At 32.8% G+C, this 14,380-nt stretch overlaps 1 pseudogene; it reads right to left on the minus strand.

Annotated features, from left to right (window-relative positions):
* Positions 1–2,814: 2,814 nt before the first annotated feature.
* On the minus strand, positions 2,815–6,633 carry LOC120144387 (annotated as a pseudogene).
* Positions 6,634–14,380: the final 7,747 nt, after the last annotated feature.

Below are 14,380 nucleotides of genomic sequence, written 5' to 3' on the forward strand. Positions count from 1 at the left end.
GAAGGGAATCGTTCACACAAGCATCATCCATCTTTAGATTGGATTTCAACTTCACGACGAGGGATATCCAACTCAAAGAAGGATTATCTGTCAACAAAGACCTTCGAGTTCGACTACGCTAAGCTCCAAGGCACATCATTTACAGCATAACTCAAGGCTAGAAGGGTTATCTGCCATCAAAATTGTCGCGTTCGATTCCATTCAGCTCGATGACACATCAATTATACTACTTTCCGATTGCAGTCGAGGTTTTCAAGTCGATAAGAGGACCTGGGTTAGCCGTGCATGAGTGACAAGCAACCATTTTCAAGCAGCATAGCTTAAGTCAAGAAAAAGCTATCTGTCAATGAATATTTTTGAGTTCGATTCCAATCCAATGTCTTTAAACCGAGAAGAAGACCGAAGGCAACGGGAAGCCACGTGTTGATTCAAATTCCGAACTACGGCTTCAATTTCATATCATTTCAAGATGAACTCGACTTCACGATGGAGGAGTCATCTGTAACTTAATTCGACAGGGAGTTGTTAAAACATCAGAGTCAATTTTCAACTCCACTGAACGAAAAGTGTGTCTTTTAATCTTTGCCCGATCCCTGTTACACGACTATGGGCAAAGAGGGGCAGTTGTCAACACACCTTTTCGTCCTACTAGGATTCAAACTCCTAAAAAGGATAGAGTTCTACTATTATTTAAACTCCTAAAGATATGATCCACAAGCATTATAATAGTCATTGTAACTCACTATTGTAACACATCGGAAGAGGATATACGAAATACCAAGCAAAAAATTACAAGCAACTCGTAGCCATTTTCGAAGCATTTATATTTGAAAGGTTTTTGTTGTCATTTTTCTTCGATTGGCTTTTAATTTTGACCCCTAATCATTTTTATTTTAATTTAACCCTTATTATTTATATGTATATATATATATAATTATTTTATTTATTTATTTATTATAATTTTTTTCATTTTTCTTTGCGTTATATTATATTATTTTCCTATTATTATATATATATATATTATATTATTATTTTTATATATGTTTACTTATTTACTATGTTTTTTACTATATTTTCCTAACGTTATATATATATTCTTACTTCATTTTATTTTATATTTCTATGATTACTACTTTTTAGTTAATATTATATGTATATTTTTTCATTTATTTATTATTATTGTTACTATTTAGTATTTTATTTTATTATACATACATTTTATATTTTATATATTTTTTTTTTTTATTTTATTTATACTATTTATTTATTTTCATTATGTTTTTAGTTTCTTTGCTCTTATTATTATTTTTTTTTTTTTTAAAACACTTTACCTTTTTTATTCTTTTTTTGTATATATTTTTTCTTCATTTATTTTATTTTATTCAATTTATTTTTTTAAAATATTGTTTCATCCAATTATTTTATGTTTATTATTATGGTTTCATTTATTCCTTGGTTTACTCTTTAGTTTGTTACTTTCTTTTATTATTATTATTTTCTTTTAACATCTTATTTTAATTTTTTAAGGGTATTTCCGTAAACTCATTAAGGGTAAGTATTCAGATCAAATTTTACCTTTTAATTTAACTTGCAATTTTCTTAATCAAAGACAACTGGAAATTACGTAGTACCGAAAGGGCGGTTCAAGGGTGCTAATCCTTCCTTGACCGTAACCTACTCCCGAACCCGACACATCTTTGGAAAGACGCAGATCAGGTAAGAAATAGGGTATCCGATCAACCCATTTGTTTTAAATAAATGATCGGTGGCGACTCCCAATCCACATTTTTCAAGTCGAAACCCAATTTCGGGGCCCAACCGAAAGACGGTTACAACAAAAATTTTATAAATTCACCCCTTACATAAAATTTTTCGTCTATACATATTTGTCCCCACGATAATCTTATCCTAATATCTTTAATTTAGAGTCGGGTTATTTAGGCCAAGGGCGAAGTTAGATCTGTCTATAGACCGAGTGACTTGGTCGACCTAACCTATAGACATGTTTACTCAAAGCCATATATTTTTAAGGCATAATAATAAAATTATATCTTTTAATATTTAATTAAATAATTATTTTAACTTTTTTAGTATTTTAATCTTTAGTGTTTCATTTTAGATAAAATGATTCGTGATTAAACAAAAATCGTTAGTTGACTAACAAATAAAGCTTATAGGTCTTACGCATATATAAGTGCTGACATGACACATGTCATATGTTCAAAATGATGATATGATACATTTCATGTGTATATAAGTGATGATAAGACATATAATATGTATACAAAAGTGATGTCATGAAATATCACGTGTACGTAAGTAATGATGTGTCACATGTCATGTCATCACTTTAGACACATAAGACTTATCACGTCAATGACAAGCATTAATCATTAGCCAATTAATGGTTTTCATTCAATTAGAAAATCTTTTAATCCAAAATAAATGTTGATGACTAAAGTGTTTAAAAAAAATTAAAGGTCGAAGTGATTATTTATCAAATGTTATGGGTAAATTTTGGTATTATGTGTATTTTATATCAAGGGACCGAAACAAGATTTAAAATGTCTAGGGGGTTAAAGCTAAAAAGGTTATTAAAATGGTTTAAATTGAATTATTAATTTTTTGGTGGGACCAATATAAAGCTTCCCGTTTAACTAAAGAGCTGAAAGGGCCTAGGTTGAATAATTAATAAGTATTTAAGAATTGACTGGAAAAATCCATTGCACCATTTTACCAAGGGGCCAAGGCCACAGCTAGCCCCTTGGCTACGGGGCCTTGAAGCTAAAATTGCAGCGATCAACGAAGGGAAACTAATCCAGGCCGAATGCATGCAGACTTTTGAGAAGGGATTTACAGGTGTGGTGTGGATCAGTCAGTTATACTGTAATAGGCTCCAGACTAACGACCCTACCCACATACCTTCATAAATAAACACTGAACAGTTAAATGAACCAGGAAAAAAAAAAGGAGAACATACAAATATTATCCGAAATTTTACTTGGAGAACAGTCGTCTGCAGTGCTCACCAGGGTGCACTTGTGTGTTTGCTGCTGCTTCACCACTGATAACTTCACAAATTAAGTCTTTGAAGATCAACCTTTCCACATCTAGTACTACACATGGAATCTCACTTCGGTTCTCGGTCCACTCCTTTGATCCGACCGTCAATTCTCCCCATAAGACGTTGCTCGAACCGTCGTCGTCATCCAAGCTTATATTGGTGCAGTTTGTTTTTTTGCCATTTCTGAACATAAGTCTCTTACAAGCTGCTGTCTTTTTAGTTGGATCCCCGCTGGTGAGAGCCACTGCATGTAAGATCCTTCCTTCACAAATTTTCTGAGTAGGATTTCATTAACTGCATCAAATATAAGCTTCCTGTGGTTCTTCTCAATGAGCTCTAACCGTTTGATCTTTCTGCCACTGTGCATTCCATCTAAAAGTCTAATGCTTGCCTTGTTTTTTTCTAGGGAAACAAACACGTCGCGATTGATCGGATGTTCCAACGGATTATGGTCGTAGGCCATGAAGCCAGAGTCCAGTTCATTGAGGAGACCTGATGCCAACAATATTTCTACAACGTATTGACGGTCTGCATTTGGACTATTGCAAACAGGAGCAATTTCATTTATAATTGACCTCTCACGGTTGGAATCCAAGTTCACAACTTTCTGAACCAAGTGCCTGATGCTTTCTGCTTTCCTGTAATCTGTCTCGAACCCGAGACCGGTAGGACTCCAGTCTGCTTCATCAGGGATAAGACCCTCATAATCTGTCATAAAAGAAAATGATAAAATATTTAATTTTATAACTGGCCAAGCCTCTTGTAAGAAATAGCTAGTAGCTTCCTTTAATGTTCTTGTTTTCTATAGATAGGTATACAAAATTCTTAAGTTGTGTAAGTTATGCTTTATATATCTTGTCATAAGGAAGATAGGAGCTTCACCTTTAAAAGCATTTGTTTTTTTCTTCACAGGAGATGGTGATTCGTCACCGTAAAACGTGACATCTAAAACAGAGACCGGACTAGGTTGTTCCGGAATTAGTCTTGGAGGTTCTGCTGTCGAATAACCTTTACCAGACCTTGCTGTTGTATTCTGAATGATAAGAATATAAGCTGTTTAGGGATGATCATAGTACTAATATGATTGAAAAAGAAGGCAGAAGGTTTACATTTTGCCTGTTTTCATGTTTTTGGGATCTGTAAGCACTCGTGACTTCGATGTCGCCATAGGAGGCTGCACTCATATTGCTCTCTGTTCTCATTGAACTAGCATCTCCTTGCTGAGTTGAATCTCTCATATCATTACTGATATCACTCGATTGGTCATCTCTTCTCTGCTGAGGTTTCCTGGGTTTTCGATGTGGTAAGCCTGGTTCTGATTGTAACCTGCTTGGTTGCCTTCTGCTTCTGCCCCGATCCGGCGCTGGACTGGTGCAATAAGACTGCCTCTCCAATTCAAGCCTCTTCTTCTGCTGTTTAAGGCATGCATTTTCTGAACTTATTTCCAGCTTAGGATTTTCTCGAGCAGTAGGAGACGGCTTTTTTGAAGTTGGTTGAATTTTAGAGCTCTGGCAGTACCCTTATCCATCAAGTGGAGTCGACTGGAAGGCTCCCTAGGATGATTATGTCTTGGAGTCAAATCCTTATATGAACGCTTGTCTACCGTTCCGTTTCTGTTATCAGCGGGGGTGGTCAAGCGAAGCTTTCTTAACCTGCGTACTGGTGAAGTACAACTGCTGGCATTTTCCACAGTTTTGACTGGTTTTACAACGGATATAGGGGATTTAAGGCGTGTTGGAGAACTAATTCCCTTAACTGTTGTCGAAACTGCATTGCTACTTCTTAGCTTTCTCAAATTTGGTGCTTCTGAGCTCACACCAATGATGCTGTTTGTATGAGATACGAAATTTGAAGCTTGGCCTTCTTCTCTGGTCTCTAATATATGTTTATGCTTCTGCATTGCTTCAAGTATTTGTTTAAGGGCTCTGAGATCCTTTCCTGACTTCTTGAACTCGAGTTCTTCCAACCTTTTCTCGATTTCACCATAAATAGTTAGAGCTGTGTTTGGGGCTTTTGTCGGAGTTTCTCGACACTTCAAAACAGACGGTTGACCCTTGCTTCCATCATGCTGCTTCCGTGGTGCTGGTTCAATAGGACATTCAGTTGCGGCCGACTTTTTTGAGCTTGTAATAGTCAAATGGGGTGGGCTCGGTTCTGTTTTCGAACTTCTCGGCGAACCAGAAATCCAATTCTTCTTGTTCTCATAAAGTCTTGACGAGTATGAGAGGGGATCGTCTTTCAAGTCTTCACTAGTATTGATTGGTCGACTTTGATTCCCATTGGTTAGCATGGGGCTCGACAATGGTTCCAACCCCATTAACTTGGCTACAATACTAGACTGTCCATTGTAGCTTCCAGGTTCTTTCTGTTGGCTACTTTTCTGCTGCTCTCCGAGGATAGAATTCGATTTCATACAATCCATGGAACCCTTTATGGAGCTCTCCCTACTATCTAGTGATAGCCTCGGGAGATCTTTTATCTTAATGTTAAGTGCATCCTGCGAACCCCTCTCGTCATAAGAGAACCGACGAGCATCCTCCCTCGGTGTGCGTTCGTTGGACATTGCAGGTTTCGGTGACTGCAAAGGCCTTGGCGAATCTGCGTACGTATATGATCGGTGGTGCCCTGCTTCGACTTTGGCTGCTGTTTTCATTGATAATCCACCATTCTCTCCGTATATGGAGTCTTTGACAACGTTACGGAGACCAACGGAGTGTTGTCTTGAGTGCAAAGAAGCATTTGATTGACAATTGGATATTTCAGGCCTCGAGGTTTCGGGGAAGACGGCTTGGCTCGTCGATGACGACCGGTCGACCTGCGATGCTTTGCTGCAATCAGCGGATGAAAAGCTAGATGAACAAGAGGAAGATGAAAATGAGGTTCTTGGTGATTCAAAGGAGAATCTTTGTTTTATCCTTTGCAGTCTTCTTCATGTTATTTTCCCGCGGCTCCTGCAAATTAAGCTCCATTAGCTTTTTTATCAATTCCTCAGGAAATCTAAATGAAATTTAAGTGATATTAACTCTTACTTGCATCTTTTCTATGGCAATATTGGGCTTTGTTCCTTGCTTGCAATTTCGACCTACAGTAACATTGAATGTCAACCATGGACGTTTGCAGAAATGGCAAATATATACTAAAACAACATAAATTAATTATTACATCAAAAGAGTGAATTATAACCAGTAAAACCTTTGAAGCAAAATTATTTTTTTTCCAAAGCTGAAAGAAATCATTCAACTAAAAATCCATGCCTTCAATGGCTGTTGAATGGAGATCTTTAGCTTTAAAAGCGGTGTATGATATACAATGTTATGAGAGCATAGAGCTTTAACTTATCAAAACTTAGCTAATTTTCTCGCAAACAATAAAAAATTCTTATAAAAGCTGAGATGAAGAAGAAGTACCTGGTGGTGGAAGCCTTTTGTGGTTGGGACTGTCAATGCGGCGGCCGCCAAGGAAATGGTGGCGGTCAAAGAGCTGAAACAGTCCATTCATGCACCCAATTTGCTTCTGCAGATCTGGCCTTTCATCTGATAAAGAGTATACAAACTTTGCAGACATGTTCACTCTCTCTTCTCAACAAAAAAAAAAAGAGCTAAAACTCAACTCTTTTAGCTCCCGAACAAATCTCAGAAAAAATGTACATACACTATATATATACATGCATTGCAGAAACCTTTAAACCTGAACGCTGATGTTAACTCAGAGAGATATTTCTGTGGTTTCTGAGAGTTTTCAGAGTAAAAATAACAGGGAGAAGAAGATAGATTTAGAGATTAAAATAAAGGAGGGAGGAACCCCACATTTTCTAGGCTGAGAAAAAGCCAAAAGAAAACCAAAAGAGAAAGTGAAGAGGGACCAAACAAAAAAGATGATCCGATGTGATATGCAGACCCCAAGAAGATATGTTAGTTTTGGGTTTGCTCGAGTTATGTAACAGGGGGATGTTAGTGGTTTATACTTTTTATAATATACTAATATATTTGGTAAGCCAGCCATGGCAATGTGAAAATCTGTACTTGTGACGAAGAATTTGAAGCTGTAGTGCAACCTTTTGTTTAATCCGTCATGGAAGAAAGAGGGATTAACCCACTAGATATTCTTTTATCATTTCAATCCAGTATTATAATAAATTTAAGAATTAACATAAAATTTTAGGTTAATAAATATACTTATAAAATTTTAAAAATAAAAATAAATTATCAATAAAAAATTTTAAAATATCAAAAGACAATCGCCGCTTAATTTTATAAGGAGAGGAATAAATAATTTTTTTGATTAATCTAGGATAAATATAAAATAATATATGTTCAAAAATAATTTTAAATTTTTTAATATTAAATATCCATACTTTTTATATTATTAGTGATTAAACTCAAAATTTAAAAAATAACAATAAATTTTTTATTATTAAAATAATTGATTCGAGAGGTGAAAAGGAGGGGTGGGGTTTGTGGGTCAGATGTGGTTGAGGAAATGTAGGAGTTCCATGTGGACAAAATAACATGGAGGGTAGGTCTGGACTATGGACCTCTCCTCCTCCTGCATGTGGTGTCTGTCAGAGACTACCCACCTAGACTCCAACTCATACTATTGATACACAAGCCGCCTTTTTCAGTCCTCGGCTTTCCTTTTTTTTCAAATAAAAAGTAATTAGTTTTATTAAAAAATAATATTTAATGTCATAATAACCATATAAATAAGATATATTTCTATAGCTAATCCTCAGCTTTTTAACTTACTGTTTATCGAAGTAATTATAAGATAACGTAGTTTCATTATATATATAGTTAATTTTTAATTTTATAAGAATTAAAAATGTTTTATAATTGAAATATTTTAATTCAATACAATTATAATAATTATTCATGACGAGTTTACTATATTTTTATCATAATTTAAATATTATCTAAGTTTTCTAACTAAATGACGTTATAAATGAATTGTTATATACATAATAAACGACGTCGTTTTAATTTCGTTAAATATTTAATGGTTGAGTGACCAAAAATGACAATTATATTAAATTCAACGAGTAAATTGAATTTAAAGTACAGTGATAATTGAAACATAAGTACATATAATTCGTAAAGCTTCATCTAAATCACATAATTTAATTGTATATATATATACCTATAATTCAACTATTAATAATAAAATAAAAAATTAAACACCAAAGTAATAAAATGCGTATAATTCATATATTAAATCTCTATTTAATTCATGTTAGATTTTTTTTATTAAACTAAGGTGATTACAAAATAATATTCGTTTTAAAGATTTTCAATCATTTGACAATAAACGTTTGAATCCGTGATCTCTAATAACAAAATAATTCTTCTAACCATAGATAAATTAATTCGTACAATCCATATTAGGTTTTACTTCCTCTTTATCTTATCATTGTTGGATTTCATTGGCTTTACATTCGGAAGTTCAAGCTGTAACCTTGATTGATGTGACTATGAACTAAAATCAATATTATCTCTTTTTTGATAACAGAATTACAAACCTTTTTACACAATCATTGTCCTAATCTTTCAAAATTTCAAATTATGAAAGTGATTGTTCAAATCCAACTCTTTATATATTAATCTCTGAAACTATATCAGTGAAAGTACAAGTGAAATTCCAATAAAACTTTTTATTTTTTCTTTAATTAAAGCTTAAACTTTAATTTTATTAATCATTTTAATATCTTTATTAATAATAGCAATTTATAATAATGCTGAAATATAAGATTATATTACATGACATCATTAACATGTGATATAATCTTATGTTATCATAAAAAATTATTTGATCTCCTACATTTAAAATTTTAAATTTAAAAAAAAGAGTTAAAAATGATAACAAATGTCCCGATGTGAAGTAAAAAAAAAACGAATAATTTAATATACAAAAAATGAATTTGTCACATGAGGTGTTTTTATACCTCAATTGCGTGTGGAATTTATTGATGTTAATGGGTAGTTTAGATTTATATACTGCGGTGACGAATTCAAAATTTTAAAAATTGTGGTCCAAAAATTTTAAAAGTCTTATTTTCAATATAATGGGTATGTAAAATTTCTTATTTTTTCTTTTAATATATTGAACTATATTGAATATATAATCTAAAATAATGGGTGTGTATTTGGTCCCTACGTGGCCATATGCATCCGCCCCTATTATACTCGTAGATGTTTGATTTTATTTTTATATTTGGATTATATTTAGATTCGAATATTAGAATTATTATTCATAGTATTCCATTCCATTCACAAAAGGCGAATTATAATACAGAATTGAATGTACAAAGAAAATGGACGCGATATCACATGCATAAAGTGGGAGAATCACGTGAAGGATGATGCCTACACTTGGTCAAGCAGGGACCAAATAATAATTAAAATAAAATTTCAAGTTCAACTCAATTAGTTCAATCATTCGTTTTAAGCAATAACAGGCCATCTGATATAAGCAATTTTCCGAAATACCAAATTTAGATCTCCTTTATATGTGTAAAAAATATATACCATTCTTTATTAGGAAATATGCAAATACTACTATTTTTAAGTTTCGAGACCTTCATTATTCTCGTGACGCCCTCGTCAAATGTCATCGTTATAGTTGTCTATCCTATTCACTGGGACAATCGATGTGAAATTAGACAATCAAAAAGTCACTCTGATATAGTTTGCACGAATCCATTATTTTTTTTTTCTAGAAGACCTCTAAAGGCAAATGAAGCATGTGAATTGTCCTTTTTTAAAATTAGGGTATTGACAGATTGAAGAGGGAAATTTCGAAAATGGCTTGAAAATAAAGTAATACCTTAGAGCAGCCTAAAGGAAGATTGAAGTTAACATTATAAGGTACTTGATAAAGGAGGGTGGACAGTTTGACCATCAAAGAGGGGAAGGGTATAGTTTATTTTAATGAGAGTGGGGAGACAAAGTCAAGATTCCATCTTATTTCATATCTCAGATGTGGAAGATTATATGGTATCGGGAGATCTTGTAAGATCCAACCTTGGAATGTAAGAATCCCAACGAGTTGAAGCTGAAATTTGGCAATTTCATGTTTGCTTCCCAACTTCCCATGACCCATTCATTTAGTTTGTTTATGCTAAATTAAGAAATACGTCTTCATTTGCTCATGATTGCTTTGTGTACACGAAAGGACTTCAACAAATTAACGCTATGGAAAGATGTGGTCCTGCCACTGCTTTTCTCAAATTCAAATGGATTTACCATTTCCTTTTATAAGAGATAATTAAAAGGATAAGTAATTCAAGAAGATTATTGACAAGCTGATCTCTATTTGCAGGAGGATTGTTTTTTTTTTTTTTTAAAGGAGCGTCTTGTATGTATTGGGAGTGAAAACATGCAAAGACAACAACTATGACCGAGACCTCGTTAAAAAACCTCCCTATGCCTAAATTGAGGAAAAAGAGTGCCTCGACCAAAGCCATTCGGAAAACATGTGTTCCATCGAAGCAAACCATTACAAACTCACTAGATTCAATGGCATTCGCTAACCTGAACCCTCTCATCAAAGTGATACATGCTCAGCTCAGAAAACAGACACTAAGTGAGACAAAAGAGAACAAAATATACGACACCAAGAAACACTCAAACAACCACTGTACTAGCATGGAAAATCACTTGGGCACCATCAACCAATTTGCAGCAGCAGCAAATAAATTAAGTCCAGCCAAATTTAACCAAAAGCTCTGTACCTCTCGCAAAGCAGGCATCACGATCCATCTGAACCAATTTGGTAAGCTACATTGTTGCCCATGCTCCATCGTCGTACTAAAAATGGCTCGAATCACTTGACCACTGAACCACACCACGAGACAGCCAATAACATCCCCATTCTCGAGTTGACAACAATCTATCAATCTTCTTGTACTGATTCGTCGAACAACCCTCGAAAGGAGGATTGTTGCTGATAAAGTTGCTTGAGTTGAGTAACTCACGAGCTGTTCGAACTCGACTTAATCAAAATTTAGTTAGTGTTCAACTTGGGTTGATTCGATTCGAATTCGAGTTCTACTCGAGACTTTAACGATTTAATTAAAGCAATGTTCAACTCTATTTGATAAGTTCACGAATAATTTATTAATTTTTTTATAATTTTTAAGTAGTTACCTTAAAAATTATTCAATTAAAAAAGTTTAACTAATAATTGTTAATTTACTGCTAATAGATAATAAAAAATATGCTAAATTACTAATTAATAATGACTACTAATTCATTAATTTATTAATTTTTAATAAACAATAAGAAATATACTAGATTATTAATTTATGTTTATATTAAGCTCTATATAATATGACTATATTTTACATATAACTAAAAATGAGGTAAAAATTCTGGAAAACTTAATGAGAATAATCGAGTCGAACAATAATTTTTTAACAAACACCAGTCGAAAACTTTACTCGCAATTGAGTGACAACTCACTCATAAACAGCCCTAACCATTGACAAGACTTATTTCACTCCTTTGAGAGTTGTCTGAAACTTTCGGTAAGAAAAGTTGGTGTGCTTTAAGAGAGTTAACTAAAAGTGTGCGAGCCTTAGGTTGCAACAATCCTAGGATAAGATTGGAGGGACTAAAATGAATTTATAAATGTTTGGGGTTAAAGTATAGTTTTCTTCATTGAACTAATTTAAAATTATATAAATTTTCAAGGGATTACAAGACAAATATTCTATTATAGGAATCTATTGAGTGATCTTAGAATTTTCATGGTAAAAGAGATTGATGTTCTCTCTAGAAGATTCGACTTTGAAGCTTTGAGCAATTGTGTTGTGTGTTTGTTATTAATGACTAAGAAAAAATATGAGCATATAACACCTTATAATTACTCTAGACTAACAAAAAAAATAGAGAGGATAATAAGGTGAGACGAATTGGATTTTTTGTCTCGGATTGGATCTAAAAGAATCTAAATCTGAAAATCAACTCGGGTTAATAAAAAAATTATTCTAATTCAAATCTGATTTAAGAATTTTTACCTAAACTCAAAATGAAGTGATAAGATTTACAAAATTTTTAAATTCAAAATTTAAACCACTAAGCTTATGAAAGCCAAAAAAAAAAAGTACAAATATAAAATAAATATTAAAAATAAAAGACTTATAATTAGAATTCAAAAGCAAAACAGAAAGTAGCACAGATTTAAAGTTAAAACAGAATAAAAGTCATTAATTAGCATAAAAATCCAAATAAAAAAGAGCTAATACAAGAATTAGAGATCTCTAGTTCAAATTCTTAACGAGAGTGAGCAAGATGCAATATAGAAAGAAAAAGAAGATAAAATGGACAGTTCATTAGCAGCAAGAGTTACCAAAATTGCACATGCACTGCCTACTTTATCGTAGGATACTCACACCTAAACTCAATTGTAATATGTAAAAACAAATCCAGATGAACTTTCTTTCTTTATCTTATTGAATCATTAATCAAGATTGTTACTTGATTGTCATATCAAGTACGGTTAGGATGCCCTAATCTTTCACAGATAAAAGATCCTTATTATTTGGTTAGTACTTAGTAGGATCAATTCAGATTTTAATGACCAAAAATGGATCAAAATGAAACAATGATTTTGTCTGGCTTTTTAGTTTCTTCTTCTTTTTTACACTAAAGTTTAGGTCAGGGGTGACTCCTCAGTCCAGAATCAAGGCATACGTAAGACCCAATTAGGATTTACATTGGAATTTACGGATTGAGTGACGGTGGTAGGATTCGAACTTGGCCTTACAAGCTCAAATTCTTGAATCTCAATCACTTGTAACAACACTCATTGGTGCTTTTTAGTTTTTATAATATGATATTTCTCTCCTTTTTTTTACTAGGATTTTTGGTGTTACAACCACAAACAACTCATCAAAATTATATTGCTTTCAAGTTCATTGATTGTCCTGTAGGCTGGAATTGGGTTGAATGGCCCATTGTTCTAATTTGTATATATATTCGTTTTTTTTTTGGACCCTTGAGCCTCGTTATAACCATCCATTCTCTTGAATGCAATGGAAAGTTTATGTTGGACCAGAATCGAAATTAATGCAACCCCTACTCTGTGGTTCGAGCCATCAAGGGGTTAATCAACAAAGCATGGTTTGTTGATATTCATCTCATCCGACGAGAAGCAAAGGAAGCAGCTGATAAAATCGCCAAAGATTGATCCACATCACTTAGTCACTTAAAAAGTTTTCGATGCTGTCCCTGCTTACTTTTTTAGTGTTGTTTATAGAGACGTTCATGACCCACCCCATGGACGTTTAGCATCAACTTAATGTAATTGGCTTATGCCTCCTCTCATATTAGAAAAAAAACTCAGCTTTGCTTAATCCTTGGGTTAGATAAGGTAAATCGGATGTTAATCAATAAATATTTCAGTGTAAACAAGTCAATCAAGATTCATTTATAAATGCACAACTTGGTTTTTAAATTAATGTATTTATTGCTCGTTAGAGATTACGACTCGAATTTCGTTTGATATTGTTAAAAAATTCATAGTATGATTTGCTTGGTGAGAAATAATTTAAAAGAAAAAATAAGGCTTGATAATCGGTTCAAATGCTATTGATATAGTATTATTTTAAGATTTTGGGTGTTCGTTCATACAACTAAAAATACGTATGTAGAGTTTCGAGATCAAACGGTTAATTTGACCACCGACCGAACCGAATTACCATTAACCGAATTTTTTTAACCGTTAATCGAACCGAAATTTTCTTTAAAAATATTAACCGAACCGAACAAAGTTCGATTATTTCGGTCGGTTAATTGAATTAACCGATTTTTTAATAATTTTTTATAATTAGATTAATTTAAATATAATATATGTATTTTTTTATTTGAGTTACAAATTAATTAGGTATTGATAATTTAATGAATCTAGTGTGATTAAAAAAATAAACAGGTATTATTTTTTAATGGGTTTGAGCTTAAAATAGGTTTATAATATATATAATATTTAATTAATTCGATTAATTAATTAATTTCAAACCAAATTAACCGTTAACTGAATTAATCGAACTAATTCGATTTGGTACCTTAATTTGATTAAAACCGAAAAGTGAACACCTCTAGATCTATGTGTGTGTTTTTTGTGCAAAGGATATTTGATATAGTATTATTCTACATGTGGCTTTTCCTGGAGTTTACACACAAAATTTGTGTTTGTTTGTTTCTTTTTTTTTATTTTTCTTTTATTAAGCTAAGGTGATTACAGAGTAATACATGTTCTAAAATACTCTCAACCATTTAACAATTAACGCTCAATCATCTTGTTGATGCCGCTAGTGCTCGA

Source organism: Hibiscus syriacus, unplaced genomic scaffold (genome assembly GCF_006381635.1).
Source record: "Hibiscus syriacus cultivar Baekdansim isolate YM2019G1 unplaced genomic scaffold, ASM638163v2 tig00110889_pilon, whole genome shotgun sequence".
Classification (NCBI taxonomy): domain Eukaryota; kingdom Viridiplantae; phylum Streptophyta; class Magnoliopsida; order Malvales; family Malvaceae; genus Hibiscus; species Hibiscus syriacus.